Raw genomic sequence first — 10,304 nt, 5'->3', positions numbered from 1 at the left:
GTTTGCCCCTAGGGTCCCCCTCCGTCACTCGGAGTGCGTGGGTTTCAAGAACGGGGGGTAGCCTTCCTCCGGATTACTAGGGACAGGGTACTCTGGGACCCCTCTCGGTCCTCAGCCGGCAACTGGGTTCTGCCGTATGGCAGGGTGCCCGGAGGGCCTTCCCCTGCGCCTGTGGGCCTGGGAGCCGCGGCTGGGTCCTGGGGCCCAGTCGGGCCCCGGGTCAGGGTCTCTGGGCCCGGGCGCCGTCCCCCGGCCTGCGGCACTGCCAAAGGCCCGGGACGGGGTTCCGTTGAGGCAGGGGTGCCTCCCGTCGCTGGATTGGGTTCAGGAGCTCCGGCCGGGCCCCTGGGGGCCCCGGGGAGGGCGGCCTCCCTGCCCCGGGCTCCGTCCTGGGTCCTGCCACATGGCAGGGTGCCCGGGGCGCGGTCCGGAGGGCCCGGGGAGGCTTCCCCTGCGCCTGCGGTCCCCGGAGCCCCGGCTGGGTCCATGGGCCCGGCCGGGCCCCGGGTCGGGGTCTCCGGCCCCAGGCGCCGTCCCCCGGCCTGCGGCACTGCCAAAGGCCCGGGACGGGGTTCTGTTGTGGCCGGGGTGCCTCCCGTCGCTGGAGTGCCTCCCGTCGCTGGATTGGGTTCAGGAGCTCCGGCCGGGCCCCTGGGGGCCCCGGGGAGGGCGGCCTCCGTCCTGGGTCCTGCCGCGTGGCAGGGTGCCCGGGGCGCGGTCCGGAGGGCCAGGGGAGGCTTCCCTTGCGCCTGCGGTCCCCGGAGCCCCGGCTGGGTTGCCGCCATTAGTTTATTTTCGACTTCTAACTGACTGACCTTCTTGAGCAGGGTGGTAGTGTCTTTAGCAAGGGTCTTCGTCACCTGTTCAACCTCTGACCCTGGTGGCCATTTTTTGGAAGTCCGCCCTCAGGAAGGAGACATCAGAGGAGATCGATTCCCACCGTTGTTTGCACATTGGTGAGTGCGGACATAATATCCTCCAGTGTGACCTTGGCCGCTCCTTCCGGCACAGGGGCCTTGTCCGATGGGGCCTGTCGTTCAGGCAGGGCTGGAAAGTCTTTTGAGTAGGTATATTTATCCAGCTTTACCTGGGCGGTCATGCGTGGGCCTCTGCCCCCCATCTATGGTTAGTTATTGAGGCACTGGCCGGTACTCGCCGCCGCCTGCCACGTGACCGCAAGCCACGCGCGGCCTGCCGGTTTTCTTGCCACGCCACTAATTTGTGGTAAGGCCGAACGGTGGTGGGCAGCGCCCGTCTGTGGCTGGCCCACTGCAAGGCAACACTGATGCTGGTCTTGCTCACTCCTTCCCCGGGGGTCCTCTTGGGGTCCCGAAGCCCGCAATTACTGGGTCTCCTTGTTATGCAGCGTGTGACCTTGGGAAGCACTTCTGTTGCGGGTGTTAATTAGTGAGCCGTTGGGGCAGGGGTATCGTTTCCTCCTACCTGTCCTCAGATCATAAGCGCGAAAGCCCGCCCGGTGCCTTCCCGAGCGCCGCGCAACTCCGCACGTCACGTGCAGTGCATCAGCGTTTCTGGCCCCCACCATGAATCCCCCTTCACCAATGGTAGGGTCGCACGGGCAGAGCGACCGCTTTTCTCCCTGGCTCCGTTCGCTGTCTGTGTCGCCCACCGCACTGCCTTCAGCTCGCCGGGCTGCGCATGTCTCACTCGGTCCTCCTTCACTAATTTAGGTCACGGCTTCGGCTGCGAAACCAGGCCGCTACTTTCAACTCTGTCCCAGATTAGTGCGGAGTGTAGATGTCGGCCAGAAGTGGGGTCGGAAGATGCCTCACACCCTCCGATTTCTGTGCGTATTTGGGGCAGGATTAATGAGCGGATAGTGTGCCGGATCATATGGGGAACTTGCGCCTTCCTCGGAGCTCCCCTAATCTGCAGCCATACTGTTTGGCTGCCGGGTAATCTCTTTTCACAAGTTTGTTTTCCAAATCCTTTGCCTGTTTCTCATAATCTTCCAAGTTGCTGCAGTTTTGTTTCAAACGCAAGAACTGGCTGTAGGGTAGATTATCTCTCAGGGGGCGAGGGTGAAAGCTACTGTAAAAGAGTATACTATTCCTCGCTGTTGGTTTGTAGTAAGTTTTTGATTGTAGCGTGCCTCTTCCCGTGAAGATTGTAACGTCCAGAAAGTCCAGTTGTTTCTTGTCCGCTGTGTATGTGAATTTAAGACATTCGTCCCTTGTGTTTATCCAGGTTAGGAACTCCTTAAATGCTTCCAGGGTGCCCTCCCAAATCATAATCACGTCATCTATGTAACGTCGCCAGAGTTTGATACCTCTATGAAACGGGTTGGTTGGAGTCTGTATATGTTACTGTTCAAAAATGCTCACGGGCAACCCGGCCACACTTGGGGCGAAAGTACTGCCCATTGAAGTACCATGGCATTGTCCAAAGAGGGTGCCCTCATATTCAAAATAGTTCTCCGTGCGAGCTAGTCTGCAGCACTCCAGCATGAAGTGTCTGGGTGTCCTATGGTTCCAAACTTCGGTGAATAGGATGTCCTCCAAGGTGTCAAGGGTCTTCTGTTGGGGAGACTCGTGTAGAGGCTTTCTACATCAAGACCTACTAGGAGCATGGTATTTTCGTCATAAGGTTGCCCATCTAGTAGGTTCAGAAGGTCATGTGTGTCCTTTAGGTATGTAGGTGTTTTCTGCACCAAAGGTCGCAGGAATTGGTCTGCAAATTGAGACAATGGTTCTAGGACAGATCCTATTCCTGACACTATTGGGCGTCCCGGTGGTGGACTTTTGTTCTTATGGGTCTTGGGTAGTGAGTAGAAATATGGTACTCTCGGCGATTTTGTCTTCAGGAAATCAGATTCATGCTTTGAGATCCACTGGTTGATTTCTGCCTCCTCTACCATTAACTCAATGGTCCTCTGTAGTCTCTTAGTGGGGTTAGAGGTCAGTTTTCTGTAGAATTTCTGGTCCGACAGGAGTTCAATGCATTGTTGGTTGTATCCTTGTTTTGTCAGGACAATCGCTCCTCCTTTGTCTGCTGGTTTGATAATGAGTGTCATTCTTGCGTAGTTCCTCCATTGCCCTTTGTTCTTGCCTGGTCATGTTGATGTAGGGGTTTTTAGCTGTGGTCCCCAGGTTTTCCACTTCCTGCATGATAGCTTGTTCAAAAGCTTGTATTGCTACCGGCACCAGATGAGTAGGTGGGCAGAAAGTCTATTTTGGTCTCGGGTTAGTATCGCTCTCTGTTGCGTGCTTGTCCTTGTTGTTAAAGAAGGCTTTGAGCTTTATCTTTCTACAGAACTCTGCCATTTCACACCTCAGCTTGAAGATGTCTAATGGGCGAGTAGGGACGAAGCCAAGGCCTTTGTTTAGGACTTTCTCTTGGTCAGCCGTAAGAGTAATATCGGTAAGGTTGACTACCAGTGACTCATCGAGCTGGTCCCTGGTTGTTCCTTGGTCATGCTCCGGGTGTGCATCTGTCTCTCTTGTTCGTTCCAGGTGACCCCTTTTCTTCTGCCCCTCTGATGGCCGGGGCCTCTCCCTAAAAAAGGAGGTGGTTGTTGTGTGTTCATCAAGGGGCCCATCGTTGGTGGACCTTGGAAGTATGGGTTCATCCAACCTGGGAAGTTGGGCATGAATTGTTGGAAATTTGATTGTGGGTAGTCCTAGTATCTCGGCATCTGCCAGTTGTTCCCTCTTCGGCGTTGGTTGCGTCTATATTGATCTCTCCCTCTTCTTGGGGTGGTACCCTCATCACTGCTCCAGTCTGAGTTATTGTTGGAGCTCTCCCCCAAAGAGTCCTCATCTTCTCGGTAGTCTGGGGTGACGTAGTCTTCTCTTGAGTACGGATTCATCTTCTCCATTGAAAATTTCTTCAAGTCTTTTTATTTGGTTTCTGAATCTTGTTTTGGGTAATATACTCCTTGGTCTCATTCATCTTTGTTTATTGAAGCATGCAATGAGGTATCTTTTGGAGGTCTGCCCTACTTGGGCATCTGCTCTAAATTAAGACAGTAGTACCTTGTAAAGGATTTGTCTTCACATGGCTGCTTTACAATTCTCCACAACATGAACATTTCTCAGTAAAGCGGCAGAAGCGGCTTTACCTCAAGTGAGCTTTTGGTTTACCAGATAGTGTTTCTTTGCTTTTTTTGTAGCATAACAGGATGCAAGAAACTATCCACCTGGAGAGAAACTATTGAAAGTGTCAAGTTCTGTTTGTAAGGAGCCATAGTTCAAAAATTTAGTTTTCCTTCTCCTGTTTTGTCTGGATACAATGTAAGCACTCTTCTAGTGTGTATTTATTTGGAGAGATCTCTTCTCTGGGCACGTAGGATTCTGTAAGATTCAACAAATTAATAGTTTGGTTTAGATGGAGATCCAAAATAACCTTATGAAATAACTTTGAATGTGACCACTTTGTTCTTATGGAACACTGTGTAGGGGTAGAGCACATGCCTGAATTTAGCTAATCCTGAGTACTGGTGTTTCAGCTACAAGGGAAGCGACTTTCTATGAAATGTATCCTGAAAGGAGGCTACGAGAATTGGATTGAACTGGGTACTTGTGCTGAGAGAGAGCAATATTCAATTCCTACAGAGTATTTTCTTATCGTAGGAGGAGGGAGGAGACTTTTTTTTTTTTAATGTCCTCAAGGACTTCCTTAACCACTGGGAGCTTGGGTGAGTGAGAGGGTTTGAGTGACTTTTATTTTTTTTTGGAGGCAGCAATACCAAACAAATAGACTTAAACCGAAGACAATAGCTAGCCCGATCAGGCCAAATAAAGATGGCATGGCAACAGCGCTGCCTGAAAGGTAGCTAGATTAAAGTTTTATGTTGTGTACACCAGATGTAAAATCTCTTCCATTCACAAGAGTATGAAGCTCTTGTGCCTGCCCATTTGCCTCATTTTCAAAATGTCCGGGTACTTGAATGGTAGGTTTAAATACCCTTTTTGTAAGAGTTCAGGAGCTAGGCTGACAAAACTTGTGGAGGAGATTCAGCCTGCACAGCAACCTCCAGTGTGGCTGCTCAGACAGGTGAAGGTCTGCAAACCACCATTGTAGGGACCACTGTTGGAACCATTCTGGCTGTCAGGTAAGTTTATTTGATCTCTATTCTCCACTGATTTTTAACCCCTCCGCCCCCACCTTCCGCAAATCCCCAAGACCTCTCACCTCTAATACCACACAAGTTTGCCGGGTCAGTCGATCCACAGAGTATTCTCCTTCAACCTTGATTGGTAGAATCTGGAAATTTTTGTTTTCTGCGCTTGCAAACATCTATCTGAGGACAACCGCCATCGCAGAAAGTGTTGTGTAAGACTGAATCTTTTTTAACCCTCTCGTAATTATCCTTAAAATGCCTTCCTCCAGGTCTGTTTGAGCATTTTGTATCCATGGAAGGTAAACTGCCTTGGTCCCAATTGTTCATAGATCCTGTCAAGCCCTTATCTCTGCAGGCTCTTGCTGAAAGATCTAAGCAGTTCCTCCAAGGTATAGGGCCACTACTGTAGCACTGCTCCTATTTATGCGCTATGCATGAATATGATGCACTAGTTGCGCGCTCTTGACTTCAGAGCTAAGTTGAACTTGTCTAAGGAGTAATTTGCAGTCCTTTAGTGCAAACTGATTACCAAAGCGCACACATGAATACATTCTCAAAATGCCAATGAATAACCTTTCTTTTTTTTTTTTTTACTAATTCTTTTTATTGAACATCAAAGAAAGAAAGGTCATGTTATCATTTCCACATACCTGGGTACGGTGTCTATTACAGGCTGTAGCATTGTGTCTCATTTTGACTTGCTTTACTACGTTGTCACATTTCTTTGGTTTCAGAGCATTAATTGGTCGTCAAGGGAGGGGACAAATGGGGGCTCACACACATTTCCACGATACACATTCCATTTAGTCCAGAGCAGTATCCATTTTCGAGGACAACCACGGGCCACATAGACTGTTTTCTCCCGTGCCATACACCAGTCCATGTCCTCTTTCCAGGCATTGATCGTCGGTGGCACTGTTGCTCCCCAGAGTCTAGCTATATTTAGCTTGGCGACCATCTGTCCAAGCTTCACCCAGAGCCTACCCTTTGCATTCAAGTCTGTGGGCTCCCAGATATTCAGGAGACCTCTTTTTACCTCGAGTCGTAGTGTAACCCCCCCCAAACCACACATGTACTTTTTTCCAGTAATTTTGAACTAGCGGACACTCCCAGAGTATGTGCAGGAAGGTCCCTTCTAGTCCACATTGCCTCCTGCACATCCCATCTTCACTCCTACCCATTAGTACTAGTTGCCGTCCAGAGAGGTAAACCCGGTGTAGGATTTTCAATTGGATCAGTCTTAGTTTCGCTGAAATGGCGACTTCCTTAGGGGAAGAGAGTGCTTCCTGCCATTCCTACAAATACGGAGTAGGTCGCACACTGCTCGTCATACTAGCAAATAGCCCCATAGAACTCTGGATAATGTAGTGGCAGCGGTGAGTACGCCTATGCCACGAGTGTAAAATATAATGCCATCCCTGGACACGTGTTTCGAGGTAATTGCCTCTCGTCAGCAGGGAGCAGGTAAGTATGTGGGGTGCCAAGTAGACTGCCAAAATATTAAAGGTATAGTACCTCTCACGGCGCGCAGGTGCGGAACCCAGGCTCGTCAGCCCAAAGTCGCTCGAATGAGCTTTAAATACAAATACGGAGTAGGTCTCACACTGCTCGTCATACTAGCAAATAGCCCCATAGAACTCTGGATAATGTAGTGGCAGCGGTGAGTACGCCTATGCCACGAGTGTAAAATATAATGCCATCCCTGGACACGTGTTTCGAGGTAATTGCCTCTCGTCAGCAGGGAGCAGGTAAGTATGTGGGGTGCCAAGTAGACTGCCAAAATATTAAAGGTATAGTACCTCTCACGGCGCGCAGGTGCGGAACCCAGGCTCGTCAGCCCAAAGTCGCTCGAATGAGCTTTAAATACATATAGCATAATAGTGACATACTCGTGGCCTAGGCGTACTCACCGCTGCCACTACATTATCCAGAGTTCTATGGGGCTATTTGCTGGCATGACGAGCAGTGTGCGACCTATTTCGTATTTCCTGCCATTCCTAGTCTATTTCTAGACTGTCCCTCCCCATTTCTCCCTCAACGCTAGCAAAGGGTTAGGAGTATTATTTATAAGTTTTTTTTATATGTAAGGGATATGCTTCTGTCAGGCAGGTGTCCGTCAAGCAGTCTATCCTCAAGAGGGGAGGACTCTGGCAGTGACGACCCAGTTGGGATGTTGGCCTGAAGGGAGTGTCTGACTTGTGCGTATCTAAAGTACTCTGAGTCTGCCATCTCATGCGTGTGCTGTAGTGAGTGAATCCTCTGCTGATGACGTCAGATATTACATCACTGATGACAGATGTGTCTTTCTGAAAAATAAATATTTGTAATATATGTATAGCTAAAGATTAATGGAAGAAGACATGGGTAAATAAGTGTCTAAATACAGTGATGTAATATCTGACGTCATCAGCAGAGGATTGCGGTCGCGTGAGTTATAGTTGCCTGCACTAACTACAACTGGGGAATTTCATTGGTTTTTTACGAGTGAAATGTCCAGCTAACTATAACATGTGTGAATCCTATGGTTTTTTAAGTGAATATATATATATATATATATATATATATATAATATATATTGTCCTTCGTTTCCCCGCAGGGCTGGTTTCTCGCGCACAATTTGTTTCATCAAATTTCTTTATTTACAGCATGCCTTAAGGTTGGGACTCATTGTTTGAATCAATCAATAGTGAATGAAATTTTGAAAACCAAGGGCCCACTAGAGGGCCGTAGACAGTACAATGTAATATGGAATGTCACACAGATACACCAGGGTACAGTCAAGAATTAATCGAATGCCGTGGAAAGCGCACATTGTAATCCTCACATTGTACGTCGGCAGAGGGTTTAAATCGACAGAATACCCCAGTCGAGTTTGTTTAGTTTAATTTGTCCAAAAACATCACATACGCTATTGTACAAGCCATTAAGCTCAAAAAGTAAGGACTTCTATTACCAGAATGCCTAGCTGCTCCCAAAAGGAAGTGATGTCACGTTTTTATAGTAGATGTGGATTTAAAGCAAAAAAAAGTTTCAGTACAGACCAGTCTCGTGAACAAGGTCCCTGCTGGGACTGAAACGCGTAGAGTTTTTAAACTGGCATGCTGTAAATAAAGAAATTTGATGAAAAGAATTGGTGACGCCCTGTTCCTTCCGTGAGTGCGCGAGAAACCAGCCCTGCGGGGAAACGAAGGACAATTTGATTACGGCTTGACCCTGCCGTCTCTGAACGCACCGCCTCAGAGCGCCCAATGATTTCTGGAGTGGGTCGCTTTGTAGAATATATATATATATAGATATAGATAGATAGAAATAGATAGATATAGATAGATAGATATAGATAGATAGATATATATATATATAGATACAGATATATAGATATATTTTGGGGTTTTTTGGTGCTGTATTTTCCTGCCACTTTTTCTATTTGTCCATTTTTGTGTCAGTCATATTTCCAGTGTCCTTGATTGCTGCAAAAATGTTTTAATAGCTGTTGGAGTTATATAAAGAAGGCAATCTGTAAACAGACTAGCTTTTACCTCTGTCGCTAGGAGGCTATCGTTTCAGCCATTAACCTTTCCAACCGGCTGGCCAAATCTAGATATTTAAACAAGTAACATTTATAGGGAGAGCAGAGCCAGAACCTATGCCACGGTGTGGTTTGGCCCTAAGAGCCAAAACTCAAACAGCTAACCTATTGAAAAAAACTCTACAAAGTAAGCCTTGCAAATATGGACAATTAAAGATTATAAATCATTCAAATTGGTTCGCTTTTCAACAGTTGTGTTTTGAATATATTGCATTAGATTGTATTACTCGATTGACTTTCTTTAAAATGAATAACCTCCAAACCTAAGCATGCAAAAGTGTATGCAAAACTCCTCCCCGGACTGGGAACAAACTAGTCAGCGTGTAATGGGCAGTATTGAATATCCGTGCTTGAAGTTGCAAGAAAGCAAGAGGTGAAGTGATTTGTCAGAGATCCCCAATTCTTTTATGATGGGTAGTTGGATTTGGAGTCTGAAATTCATACAGTGGACTATCTCAAAAGCAGAAATGAGAATATAAGAAAATCCATTTTTGGAACATGCATGTTGGTCAGTTTAACAGATCCCTTAAAATGGCATGCATTGGGGTCCCTGTACTACCATGTTAAGTGCAAGGAAGTATTTCATATGCAAAAAAATGCTGAGCACCATAGTGAAAAAAATTAAATACATTTAAAATGAGACCACAGACACCACAAAGATGGCTTACACTGGCCTCCTTTTCTCTGTTCATATATTAACACGAGGGAGAGGAAAGATGGGGAAAGTTTTGGGATGCCAGCTCGGCTCTAATTAGGCTCTGCAGTCCACTAGAATCAAGGGCAGAGCCAAATGGTTGGTTTGAGCGTCCATTGGCTTGCCCACATAGCGTGAAACCTAGGCTCTTGTTTGGGGTCTTTTGACAGTCTTTTACGAGTCTGTCTCGCTCTGCTCCAGCCCTTTTGCTTTTCCAAAACTGCTCCACCCCGTACTCGCCCCATCCCTCCCAGCCTGGCATTCCAATTCCTAGAGACAGTCCACATTGTGCCAACCTTTGGCATCACTGCTCTGACCAGCGGCACTGCCAGTCGGCCTACCCCCATTGTTAGTCAAACAGGTGCCAGTGGTGACCTCCCAAGTACACTTAGTTACCCCAGGTGATGTTTCAGCACTTACCTGTGTGACTGATGTGCTTCTCAAACGTGTAATGACTAGCTACGATGCTTGTAGTATGTCTTCTTGTACCGTGTCTTACAGACCTACTCTAGATGGTTGGTTAAATGTCAGTGTTTGGGCTGATAGGTCCTAGTGTCACATCCTCGATGTATGGGGCGCAACTGTCCCAGGTGATATTATGCAACTCTATTTTGCATGCAAAGAGGGGGCCTGACAACTAAGTTCTAATCTTTGCTTCTCCATGTCAGCATACTGTCTACTTTTGTAATGTAACCCTTCTTTCTCCGTCTCTGTTCTCCTGTTAAAAGGGAGAGTTGGCATGTCTGCGAATCTCCAGCATCAAATGGTGTATAGACTTGGTACTGCAGCAGGTCACTGCATTTCACGATCGGCGAATATGCCTGTCTGAATATTGCTTTATCCTTAGTAATGGACTATGGATTTTGTGGCTATTTTTTGCTTTCCTGAATTCCCCCAAAAAGTATCATTTTGCCACGATAGAGATTTTTAGGCTCTAGCTT

General features: G+C 47.6%; 1 protein-coding gene across 3 annotated transcripts in view; it reads left to right on the top strand.

Annotated features, from left to right (window-relative positions):
* Positions 1 to 10,304, top strand: part of LOC146870023 (solute carrier family 41 member 1-like) — a 182,341-nt gene that overhangs the window by 129,275 nt on the left and 42,762 nt on the right. The gene's annotated exons all lie outside the window — the stretch shown is intronic.

The sequence above is a fragment of the Triturus cristatus genome, chromosome 1_1 (assembly GCF_964204655.1).
Source record: "Triturus cristatus chromosome 1_1, aTriCri1.1, whole genome shotgun sequence".
NCBI lineage: Eukaryota > Metazoa > Chordata > Amphibia > Caudata > Salamandridae > Triturus > Triturus cristatus.
This window is presented reverse-complemented; position numbering and strand designations above follow the sequence as displayed.